Source organism: Panulirus ornatus, chromosome 5 (genome assembly GCF_036320965.1).
Source record: "Panulirus ornatus isolate Po-2019 chromosome 5, ASM3632096v1, whole genome shotgun sequence".
In the NCBI taxonomy this organism is placed as follows: Eukaryota; Metazoa; Arthropoda; class Malacostraca; order Decapoda; family Palinuridae; genus Panulirus; species Panulirus ornatus.
The window spans coordinates 32,799,201-32,812,269 of record NC_092228.1 but is presented as its reverse complement, the minus strand read 5'-3'; positions in this window follow the sequence as shown (position 1 = coordinate 32,812,269).

Sequence of the window (13,069 nt, the reverse complement as noted above, 5' to 3'; positions counted from 1 at the left end):
TATTCATATACCTCCGCGTTGTACAGTTGGGTTCGGTAAAACGCTATCAGCTGGCTATGTGCGCCTGTTGGGAAATAACCGGTATAGACCCCGTTGCTCACCATTGTGAGACGAAGGGTATTCGAGTACTTAGTATTCGAATAGTTGTTTTCCTATTACCCAGGCCCATATCCTAGCGGTTAGCATGCCTGCCTCTTACACAGGGTCCCGGGTTCGATCCTGGCTGTTGGAGGTTTTGTATGTTCTATGAAGATGCGCGTTCATATGCACTTTATTCGTACACATTTATATATATATATATATATATATATATATAATATATATATATATATAATATATATAATGAGTATAATGATAAAAAAAATACATAGGTAGGAATTATGCTTTATTGTATTAATTTAAAAAGTTTCTACTTTCCCCTTCTCGTGCATTGCATGGGCCCAAATTAAGATGGGGATACATTCAGTAAATAAAAGAGAATGACTTGTTGAGTGAGAAGGGAAGAAAAATTAAGTTTGTATTGTGGAATCATTTAATGAGTGAACAATGGTATATGGTAAAGAGAAATAATTTTTGGAGAGGGGAAAGAGAGTAGGTGAAAGGACTAGACAATAAGTAACACTGTTGTTAATGAAATGAGAGAAGGAATTTGCTTCATCTATGACTTTTGCAATGGACTGACTAGAGAAGAAGCTATGTATTAGAGAAAAGAAAGAAGCAGAAAAGCCAAAGAAAGGAAGTATACAAAGCAAAGACTTATGCCACACCCTGGAGACAACTTGGCCAGGAAAATGGTACTCAATGTAAGGAAAGTCTGTAAAGAAGCTGCACAAGGATGACCGTTGACCTCCTCCTAAAGTGCTGTAGATGACATTTTGAAGGAAGAGTAGGAGGTGGGCATGTTCACACCCAGTTTTGAATATATTCCCTCTTTATCCAATGATAATGGAGGATCCCCATTGGAAATAGGGGTTTTGTGTGGGGAAATCACAATGTAATGATTTGACAAAGAAATGAAGCAGAACTGTTTGACAAACGTCAAAAATTAGCAGAAAAACAATGTCAACCAAACCAAACCTGATGTACCCTAACAAAATTCACTGGATACTGGAAATATTGATACACGTTCCTGGTCTTCTCAAATTTTACACCAAACGAATTAATAGCAAAGAATTTAAAGAATTTTACCAACAACTGTGTGGAAGTCGAGAACATTATCTCGGAAAGCAAAAATGAGTATGTTTGAAGGACTAGTGGTTCCAACAATGTTGTATGGTTGCGAGGCGTGGGCTATGGATAGAGTTGTGCGCAGGATGGTGGATGTGCTGGAAATGAGATGTTTGAGGACAATGTGTGGTGTGAGGTGGTTTGATAGAGTAAGTAATAATAGGATAAGAGAGTTGTGTGGTAATAAAAAGAGCGTGGTTGAGAGAGCAGAAGAGGGTGTTTTGAAATGGTTTGGTCACATTGAGAGAATGAGTGAGGAAAGATTGACCAAGAGGATATATGTGTCAGAGGTGGAGAGAATGAGGAGAAGTGGGAGACCAAATTGGAGGTGGAAAGGTGGAGTGAAATAGATTTTGAGTGATCGGGGCCTGAACATGTAGGAGGGTAAAAGGCGTGCAAGGAATAGAGTGAATTGGAACGGTGTGGTATACCGGGGTCGACCTGCTGTCAATGGATTGAACCAGGGCATGTGAAACGTCTGGGGTAAACCATGGAAAGTTCTCTGGGGCCTGGATGTGGAAAAGGAGCTGTGTTTTCGGTGCATTATTACATAATAATCTTAATGACTATAATAATGATATTGATAATAGTAACGATGATCATGTTGATGATAATAATAATGATAATGATAATGATACCTAATAATAATGATGATGATAATGATAACAATAATGATAATATGGTTGCGAGGCGTGGGCTATAGATAGGGTTGTGCGGAGGAGGGTGAATTTGTTGGAAATGAGATTCTGAGAACAATATGTGGTGCGAGGTTGTTTGATCGAGTAAGTAATGTAAGGGTAAAAAAGATGTGTGGTAATAAAAAGAGAGTGATTGAGAGAGCAGAAGAGGGTGTATTGAAATGTTTTGGTCACATGGAGAGAATGAGTGAGGAAAGATTGACAAAGAGGATATATGTGTCAGAGGTGGAGGGAATGAGAAGTGGGAGACCAAATTGGAGGTGGAAGGATGGAGTGAAAATGATTTTGAGTGATCGGGGCCTGAACATGCAGGAGGGTGAAAGGCGTGCAAGGAATAGGGTGAATTGGAACGATATGGTATACCTGGGTCGACGTGCTGTCAATGGATTGAACCAGGGCATGTGAAACGTCTGGGATAAACATGGAAAGTTTTGTGGAGCCTGGATGTGGAAAGGGAGCTATAGTTTTGGTGAACTATACATGACAGCTAGAGACTGAGTGTGAACGAATGTGGCCTTTATCGTCTTTTCGTAGCGCTAACTCGCGCGCGTGTTGGGAGAGGGGGCTGTCATTTCATGTGTGGCGGGGTATGGCGGGAATGAATAAAAGCAGCAAGTATGAATTATGTACATGTGTAGGTATGTATATGTCTATGTTTATATATGTATACGTGGAAATGTATAGGTATGTATATGTGCGTGTGTGGACGTGTATGTATATGCATGTGTATGTAGGTGGGTTGTGCCATTCTTTCGTCTGTTTCCTTGCACTACCGCGATAACGCGGGAGATAGCGAGAAAGTATATTAGATAAATAATAATGATAATGATTATGATAATAATGATAATGATAATGATAGTAATAATAATGATAATGATAATAATAATAATAATGATAATAATAATAATGATAATAATAATAATAATAATAATAATAATAATTTTTTTTTTTCTTTGTCGCTGTCTCCCGCTTTTGCGAGGTAGCGCAAGGAAACAGACGAAAGAAATGGCCCAACCCACCCCCATACCCATGTATATACATACGTCCACACACACAAATATACATACCTACATAGCTTTCCATGGTTTACCCCAGACGCTTCACCTGCCCTGATTCAATCCACTGACAACACGTCAACCCCGGTATACCACATCGCTCCAATTCACTCTATTCCTTGCCCTCCTTTCACCCTCCTGCATGTTCAATCCTCAGGCACCTCACCATGAGTCGTACATACATTGAATAACCTTACCAACCAGTCAACAATACAGTCACCCCCTTTTTTAATAAATTCCACTACAGTACCATCCAAACCTGCTGCCTTGCCGGCTTTCATCTTCCGCAAAGCTTTTACTACCTCTTCTCTATTTACCAAATTATTTTCCCTAACCCTCTCACTTTCCACACCACCTCGACCAAGACACCCTATATTTGCCACTCTATCATCAAACACATTCAACAGACCTTCAAAATACTCACTGCATCTCCTTCTCACATCACCACTACTTGTTATCACCTCCCCATTAGCGCCCTTCGCTGAAGTTCCCATTTGCTCCCTTTTCTTACGCACTTTATTTACCTCCTCCAGAACATCTTATTATTCTCCCTAAAATTTAATGATACTCTCTCACCCCAACTCTCATTTGCCCTCTTTTTCACCTCTTGCACCTTTCTCTTAACCTCCTGTCTCAATTGCATTTTTTCCCTGCAAAAATCGTCCAAATGCCTCTCTCTTCTCTTTCACTAATAATCTTACTTCTTCATCCCACCACTCACTACCCTTTCTAATCAACCCACCTCCCACGCTTCTCACGCCACAAGCATCTTTTGCGCACTCCATCACTGATTCCCTAGATACATCCCATTCCTCCCCCACTCCCCTTACTTCCATTGCTCTCACCTTTTTCCATTCTGTACTCAGTCTCTCCCGGTACTTCCTCACACAAGTCTCCTTTCCAAGCTCACTTACTCTCACCACCCTCTTCACCACAACATTCACTCTTCTTTTCTGAAAACCCATACAAATCTTCACCTTAGTCTCCACAAGATAATGATCAGACATCCCTCCAGTTGCACCTCTCAGCACATTTACATCCAAAAGTCTCTCTTTCGCGCGCCTGTCATTTAACACGTAATCCAATAACGCTCTCTGGCCATCTCTCCTACTTACATACGTATACTTATGTATATCTCGCTTTCTAAACCAGGTATTCCCAATCACCAGTCCTTTTTCAGCACATAAATCTACAAGCTCTTCACCATTTCCATTTACAACACTGAACACCCCATGTATACCAATTATTCCCTCAACTGCCACATTACTCACCTTTGCATTCAAATCACCCATCACTATAACCCGGTCGCGTGCATCAAAACCACTAACACACTCATTCAGCTGCTCCCAAAACAATTGAAACTCATGATCTTTCTTCTCATGCCCAGATGCATATACACCAATAATCACCCATCTCTCTCCATCAGCTTTCAGTTTTACACATACTAATCGAGAATTTACTTTCTTACATTCTATCACATACTCCCACAACTCCTGTTTCAGGAGTACTGCTACTCCTTCCCTTGCTCTTGTCCTCTCACTAACCCCTGACTTTACTCCCAAGACATTCCCAAACCACTCTTCCCCTTTACCCTTGAGCTTCGTTTCACTCAGAGCCAAAACATCCAGTTTCCTTTCCTCAAACATACTACCTATCTCTCCTTTTTACACATCTTGGTTACATCCACATACATTTAGACACCGCAATCTGAGTCTAGGAGGAGGATGAGCACTCCCCGCGTGACTCCTTCTGTTTCCCATTTTTTAGAAAGTTAAAAATACAAGGAGAGGATTATTATTATCATTATTATCATTATCATTATACTACAGTACTATCTATTATACTTACACCATTATTATTACTCTCATTATCATTATCAATTTTATCATTATTATTATTATCATTGTTATTATTATTATTATTATTATTATTATTATTATTATTATTATTATTATTATTATTATTATTATTATTATTATCATTATTATTATTATTATTAGCATTATCATCATTATCATTACTATTATTATTAGCATTAGTATTATCATTTTATCATTACTATTATTATTGCTATTATTATTATTATTATTATTATTATTATTATTGTTATTATTATTATTATTATTATTATTATTATTATTATTATTATTATTATTATTATTATTACTATTACTATTATTATAATTATTATCATTATCATTATTGTCCATAATATTATTACCATTATTGTTATCATCATCATTATCACTATTATCATTATTATCATTATTATCATTATTATTATTATTATTGGCATAATTATCATAGTCATTATAATCATTATTATCATTATTATCATTATTATTATTATTTTCATTATTATTATTATCATTATTATTATTATTTTTTTTTTTTTTTTTTATACTTTGTCGCTGTCTCCCGCGTTTGCGAGGTAGCGCAAGGAAACAGACGAAAGAAATGGCCCAACCCCCCCCCCCCCCATACACATGTATATACATACGTCCACACACGCAAATATACATACCTACACAGCTTTCCATGGTTTACCCCAGACGCTTCACATGCCTTGATTCAATCCACTGACAGCACGTCAACCCCGGTATACCACATCGATCCAATTCACTCTATTCCTTGCCCTCCTTTCACCCTCCTGCATGTTCAGGCCCCGATCACACAAAATCTTTTTCACTCCATCTTTCCACCTCCAATTTGGTCTCCCTCTTCTCCTCGTTCCCTCCACCTCCGACACATATATCCTCTTGGTCAATCTTTCCTCACTCATTCTCTCCATGTGCCCAAACCACTTCAAAACACCCTCTTCTGCTCTCTCAACCACGCTCTTTTTATTTCCACACATCTCTCTTACCCTTACGTTACTCACTCGATCAAACCACCTCACACCACACATTGTCCTCAAACATCTCATTTCCAGCACATCCATCCTCCTGCGCACAACTCTATCCATAGCCCACGCCTCGCAACCATACAACATTGTTGGAACCACTATTCCTTCAAACTTACCCATTTTTGCTTTCCGAGATAATGTTCTCGACTTCCACACATTCTTCAAGGCCCCCAGAATTTTCGCCCCCTCCCCCACCCTATGATCCACTTCCGCTTCCATGGTTCCATCCGCTGCCAGATCCACTCCCAGATATCTAAAACACTTCACTTCCTCCAGTTTTTCTCCATTCAAACTCACCTCCCAATTGACTTGACCCTCAACCCTACTGTTCCTAATAACCTTGCTCTTATTCACATTTACTCTTAACTTTCTTCTTCCACACATTTTACCAAACTCCGTCACCAGCTTCTGCAGTTTCTCACATGAATCAGCCACCAGCGCTGTATCATCAGTGAACAACAACTGACTCACTTCCCAAGCTCTCTCATCCTCAACAGACTTCATACTTGCCCCTCTTTCCAAAACTCTTGCATTTACCTCCCTAACCACCCCATCCATAAACAAATTAAACAACCATGGAGACATCACACACCCCTGCCGCAAACCTACATTCACTGAGAACCAATCACTTTCCTCCCTTCCTACAATAATAATAATATTAATAAAATTGTTAATAATAATGATAGTAATGATAATGATGTAAGTATAAGTATTACTGTACTATACTAATTATAATAGTAATAATGTTAGTGATAATGATAATGATGATATTAATGATAATGATAATAAAAATGATAATGATATAAAAATTATAATAATGATAATAGTAATGATAATGATGTAATTATAATAAACAGTGCTGTACCATAATGATAATAATAGTAATGATGATAATGATAATAATAATGATAATGATAAAAATGACAATTATGATAATAAAATCATAATAATGATAATAGTAATAATAATGATGTAGTTATATTAGATAGTACTGTACTATAATAATAATAATAATAATGATAGTATGATAATAATGATAATAATAATGAGAATGATAACAATAATAATAATAATAATAGAATTGATAATAATAATAATAGTAATAATAATGATGTAATTATCATAAATAGTACCGTACAATATCAATAATAACGGTAAAACATTCAATACAGTTGCGTCTTCCTAATATAACAATATGGTCTAAATATACCACATACCGGTGTTACACTGAGTTAAAAGAATTAAACTCCATGAACCATGATTTTGTCTTGATCTGTTCTTGTAACAGTATTTTGAACCTATACTCATCTTGGTGTATATTGTTTAGTTTTCGTAACCATTACATGAATATAAGTCAACATGTTTTCAGAAAAAAATAAGTTTTTCCAATTGTATGTTTTTCATTTTCCATTGGATGGAAGCATCCCAGGGATTAGTGTATATCTTGTGTCCCAACCAACCTTGCTCTGTTGGTTCCTGCTGTCTCTGGGTTAGTCATGTTTTATGGAAAAAAGAAAATGTTTATCAGGAGCGGGACTCGAACCCACGCCCGGAAGACCGGACAATGATTTGAAAGCAGCGCCTTAAACCACCCGGCCATCCTGCCAGGAGAAAATAAATTTGGAAGTTCTCTCTAACTTACTAAACTGAACAAATTCCAGGAGCAAATGTATAGTATATACTTATAAGGTTAAGAGACGGGACAACACGAGTGTATAACTCTCTCCCATAATGCACACACACACACACACACACACACACACACACACACACACACAGAGCGGCGCCAGGCTGGAGGCGGGGCATCGTGACGTCACAGGCAAGTCCCTCCCCCCGCCAGATCCAAACATGTGTTGTGTCTGGTGATGGCGGTTCAAGATTTCCCACATTTATATTGATCATTACATTATCATCCACTCCCAAAGTCACCTGGCATTCTTGTGTTTCAACAACAGACGTGATATATGCAACACCAGGCAAACATTGTACCATTATCTGATAGGTTAATTGGTGCACAATCAAGAACCAGTGAATTTCATCGCCGCCATAAGTAAGTAAGGAAGGTGACTTTAATGATGATAAATACGACCTGGTATGGCTGTGTCTACACACTACCGCCATCTGGTCAACCTGGTACGTACGAACATTTTAACTCTGACATTTAACCATAAAACCTTAAAGTCGCCCACGTACACGCGAACTTAAAATCTATCCATTTAACTCCGTCATTCATTAACGAGCATTTAAACACCATCTCTTAAACGTAAACCTTCCACTTGCGTTATCTTAGTAAGTACTTTAAGATACGTCATATAAACACAAAGCTTAAAGCTGGAACTCGAACTATTAAGCCCGTCAATTCAACACCTACTTTAAATTGGCAAAAAATTGCAAATCTTCAACTCCGCCAAAAAGCAGCTTGTGTATGTAATGCTTCATTTAATTGAAAATTTTTAAAGTTAGTTAAATTAATGGTATCCTTTGATGTTCATCATTGAAACATAAACCTTTGAACTCTGTCTCTAGAACTAAGCACAAACTTTTACGTTCCATCATAGGAAATGAATCTTCCAAAATCTATCAAAATTCGTCACATAACGCGAACTTTTCAACCCTTCCATTTACCTGGGCCACTCCTCCCTGTTGCCATTCATATTTTGTCCTCTTAAACTGTGACTTTATTACACTTTCATTCATTCATCATGACTTTATTACACTTTCATTCATTCATCATGACTTTATTACACTTTCGTTCATTCATCATAACTTTATTACACTTTCATTTATTCATCATGACTTTATTACACTTTCATTCATTCATCATGACTTTATTACACTTTCATTCATTCATCATGACTTTATTACACTTTCATTCATTCATCATGACTTTATTACACTTTCATTCATTCATCATGACTTTATTACACCTTCATTCATTCATCATGACTTTATTACACTTTCATTCATTCATCATGACTTTATTACACTTTCATTCATTCATCATGACTTTGTTACACTTTCAGTCACTCATCATGACTTTATTACACTTTCATTCATTCATCATGACTTTGTTACACTTTCATTCATTCATCATGACTTTATTACACTTTCATTCATTCATCATGACTTTATTACACCTTCATTCATTCATCATGACTTTATTACACTTTCATTCATTCATCATGACTTTATTACACTTTCATTCATTCATCATGACTTTATTACACTTTCATTCATTCATCATGACTTTGTTACACTTTCATTCATTCATCATGACTTTATTACACTTTTATTCATTCATCATGACTTTATTACACTTTCATTCATTCATCATGACTTTATTACACTTTCATTCATTCATCATGACTTTATTACACTTTCATTCATTCATCATGACTTTATTACACTTTCATTCATTCATCATGACTTTATTACACTTTCATTCATTCATCATGACTTTATTACACTTTCATTCATTCATCATGACTTTATTACACTTTCATTCATTCATCATGACTTTATTACACTTTCATTCATTCATCATGACTTTATTACACTTTCATTCATTCATCATGACTTTATTACACTTTCATTCATTCATCATGACTTTATTACACTTTCATTCATCATTCATCAACTAGTTCGCCTCACTGATATTCCATTCATAAACTTCATTTGTGCATCTCATAGTTTGACCGCCATGTTGCATGTTTCCTTAAGGTTTATAATTCTTTGTGTATTTAATAATACAAGGTTCAGTGATATTTCTCGTGGTACTGGAGTTAGAGTTAATAACTGAGATGGCATTATAATCTCTAACTCCAGTACAACGAGAAATATCATTGAATCTTCTATCATTAAATACACAAAGAATTATAATCTTGATATAAGTGATTGTCTATACAAATTGCATAAATTTAGTGTTGATAAAATTTGTAAACAATTCACCATTTTGTCCACATAATTAGTTTATCATATGCTTGTTGTCTGTCTTGGACAATTACATGTTTACCAAATGGCGTCCTAGCTACGTCTCTTCATTGTATATCAACTGACTGTTATATTTCTCTCCTGTGTCTCTCCTGATGATGTGATTATTACACGAAAGTGGATTTGGGAACTTATCGTGTTTCATTTTCCCCGTGGACTCATAGGAATATACTTGATCACGCACAAAATTGTGATCCTTTCCAATATATATATATATATATATATATATATATATATATATATATATATATATATATATATATATATAACCTTCAGTATGTTTACATTCCAAAATGATGAACAGGAGAATGAGGCAAGCAAGTAAATTTCGTCAAAGACATCTCTCTTTTCTAAACGCTGCCTCACAAAGATTTTCATTAATTCAAATTTAAGAAACAGACGTTTTTTCTATTGTCTGGTTAGCTCAGTGGCAGAGCGTGAGTCTCACACACTCAAAGTCGTGGGTTCGAGACCCACACCAGACATATTTTTTGTCTTTTTCTTGTTTCATTTTGTCCGCATCACATTTGTGCAACATTCAGTATGTTCGTCCAACGTTATAGTGAAGATCTTCACAATAAATTGGGGTTTTCGACCTTATCTGAAAGGGTCAGGTCCACCAAGACGTCCTTGAAATCTTCCAGAAGCTTCTGGCGATCCTCCTCCAACTGCTGGGCACATCAGAGTTAACATGGGCCGGACATCGGTTGTGGAACGACTTAATCTGCTTCCGGTAGTTAGCAGGGATGATAATGAGGGCTCTGACCTCATACCAGGTCAGCTTAGTTCCAGTCTATTGCTTGGTTCCAGGCTGATGCTTAGTTCCAGTCTAGCACTTAGTTCCAGTCTATTGCAACGAAAATAAAAAAGTAAAACATTTCTTCGTGGAAAATTGAAAAACACGACAGCAACATGGAGATTTACCCTGTGGTTATTTTGCCGGCTAGTCGGCAACGGTCGGTCAAACAGTATTTTGCCGTGGTAATCTCAGTGCTTTATATAATACTAAGTCCCATAAAATGTTCTTGGGGGCGTAGCTCAGTGGTAGAGCACTCGCTTGGCATGCGAGAGGACCCGGGGTCAATCCCCGGGTCCTCCATTTTTGTTATGTGGAAAATTCATTTTCGGTCTCGTATGTATATATATATATTTTTTTTTTTTTTTTTTTTTTTTTTTTTTTTTTTTTTTATACTTTGTCGCTGTCTCCCGCGTTTGCGAGGTAGCGCAAGGAAACAGACGAAAGAAATGGCCCAACCCCCCCCCCCCCCCCCCATACACATGTACATACACACGTCCACACACGCAAATATACATACCTACACAGCTTTCCATGGTTTACCCCAGACGCTTCACATGCCTTGCTTCAATCCACTGACAGCACGTCAACCCCTGTATACCACATGACTCCAATTCACTCTATTTCTTGCCCTCCTTTCACCCTCCTGCATGTTCAGGCCCCGATCACACAAAATCTTTTTCACTCCATCTTTCCACCTCCAATTTGGTCTCCCTCTTCTCCTCGTTCCCTCCACCTCCGACACATATATCCTCTTGGTCAATCTCTCCTCACTCATTCTCTCCATGTGCCCAAACCATTTCAAAACACCCTCTTCTGCTCTCTCAACCACGCTCTTTTTATTTCCACACATCTCTCTTACCCTTACGTTACTTACTCGCTCAAACCACCTCACACCACACATTGTCCTCAAACATCTCATTTCCAGCACATCCATCCTCCTGCGCACATCTCTATCCATAGCCCACGCCTCGCAACCATACAGCATTGTTGGAACCACTATTCCCTCAAACATACCCATTTTTGCTTTCCGAGATAATGTTCTCGACTTCCACACATTTTTCAAGGCTCCCAAAATTTTCGCCCCCTCCCCCACCCTATGATCCACTTCCGCTTCCATGGTTCCATCCGCTGACAGATCCACTCCCAGATATCTAAAACACTTCACTTCCTCCAGTTTTTCTCCATTCAAACTCACCTCCCAATTGACTTGACCCTCACCCCTACTGTACCTAATAACCTTGCTCTTATTCACATTTACTCTCAACTTTCTTCTTCCACACACTTTACCATATATATATATATATATATATATATATATATATATATATATATATATATATATATATATATATATATATATATATATATATATATATATATATATATATCTTTTTCTTTTTCTTTTCAACTATTCGCCATTTCCCGCGTTAGCGAGGTAGCGCTAAGAACAGAGGACTGGGCCTTTTTTGGAATATCCTCAACTGGCCCCCTCTGTTCCTTCTTTTGGAAAATTTAAAAAAAAAAAAAACGAGAGGGGAGGATTTCCAGCCCCCCGCTCCCTCCCCTTTTAGTCGCCTTCTACGACACGCAGGGAATACGTGGGAAGTATTCTTAATCCCCTATCCCCAGGGATAAATATATATATATATATATATATATATATATATATATATATATATATATATATTCCCATTTTAGAAAGTTAAAAAAGTACAAGGAGGGGAGGATTTCTGGCCCCCCGCTCCCGAAAAGAGTGGGAGATGGGTTGATTAGAAAGGGTAATGAGTGGTAGGATGAAGAAGAAAGAGTATTAGTGAAAGAGAAGAGAGAGGCATTTGGACGATTTTTGCAGGGAAAAAATGCAATTGAGTGGGAGATGTATAAAAGAAAGAGACAGGAGGTCAAGAGAAAGGTGCAAGAGGTGAAAAAAAGGGCAAATGAGAGTTGGGGTGAGAGAGTATCATTAAATTTTAGGGAGAATAAAAAGATGTTCTGGAAGGAGGTAAATAAAGTGCATAAGACAAGGGAGCAAATGGGAACTTCAGTGAAGGGCGCAAATGGGGAGGTGATAACAAGTAGTGGTGATGTGAGAAGGAGATGGAGTGAGTATTTTGAAGGTTTGTTGAATGTGTTTGATGATAGAGTGGCAGATATAGGGTGTTTTGGTCGAGGTGGTGTGCAAAGTGAGAGGGTTAGGGAAAATGATTTGGTAAACAGAGAAGAGGTAGTAAAAGCTTTCCGGAAGATGAAAGCCGGCAAGGCAGTAGGTTTGGAAGGTATTGCAGTGAAATTTATTAAAAAAGGGGGTGACTGTATTGTTGACTGGTTGGTAAGGTTATTTAATGTATGTATGACTCATGGTGAGGTGCCTGAGGATTGGCGGAATGCGTGCATA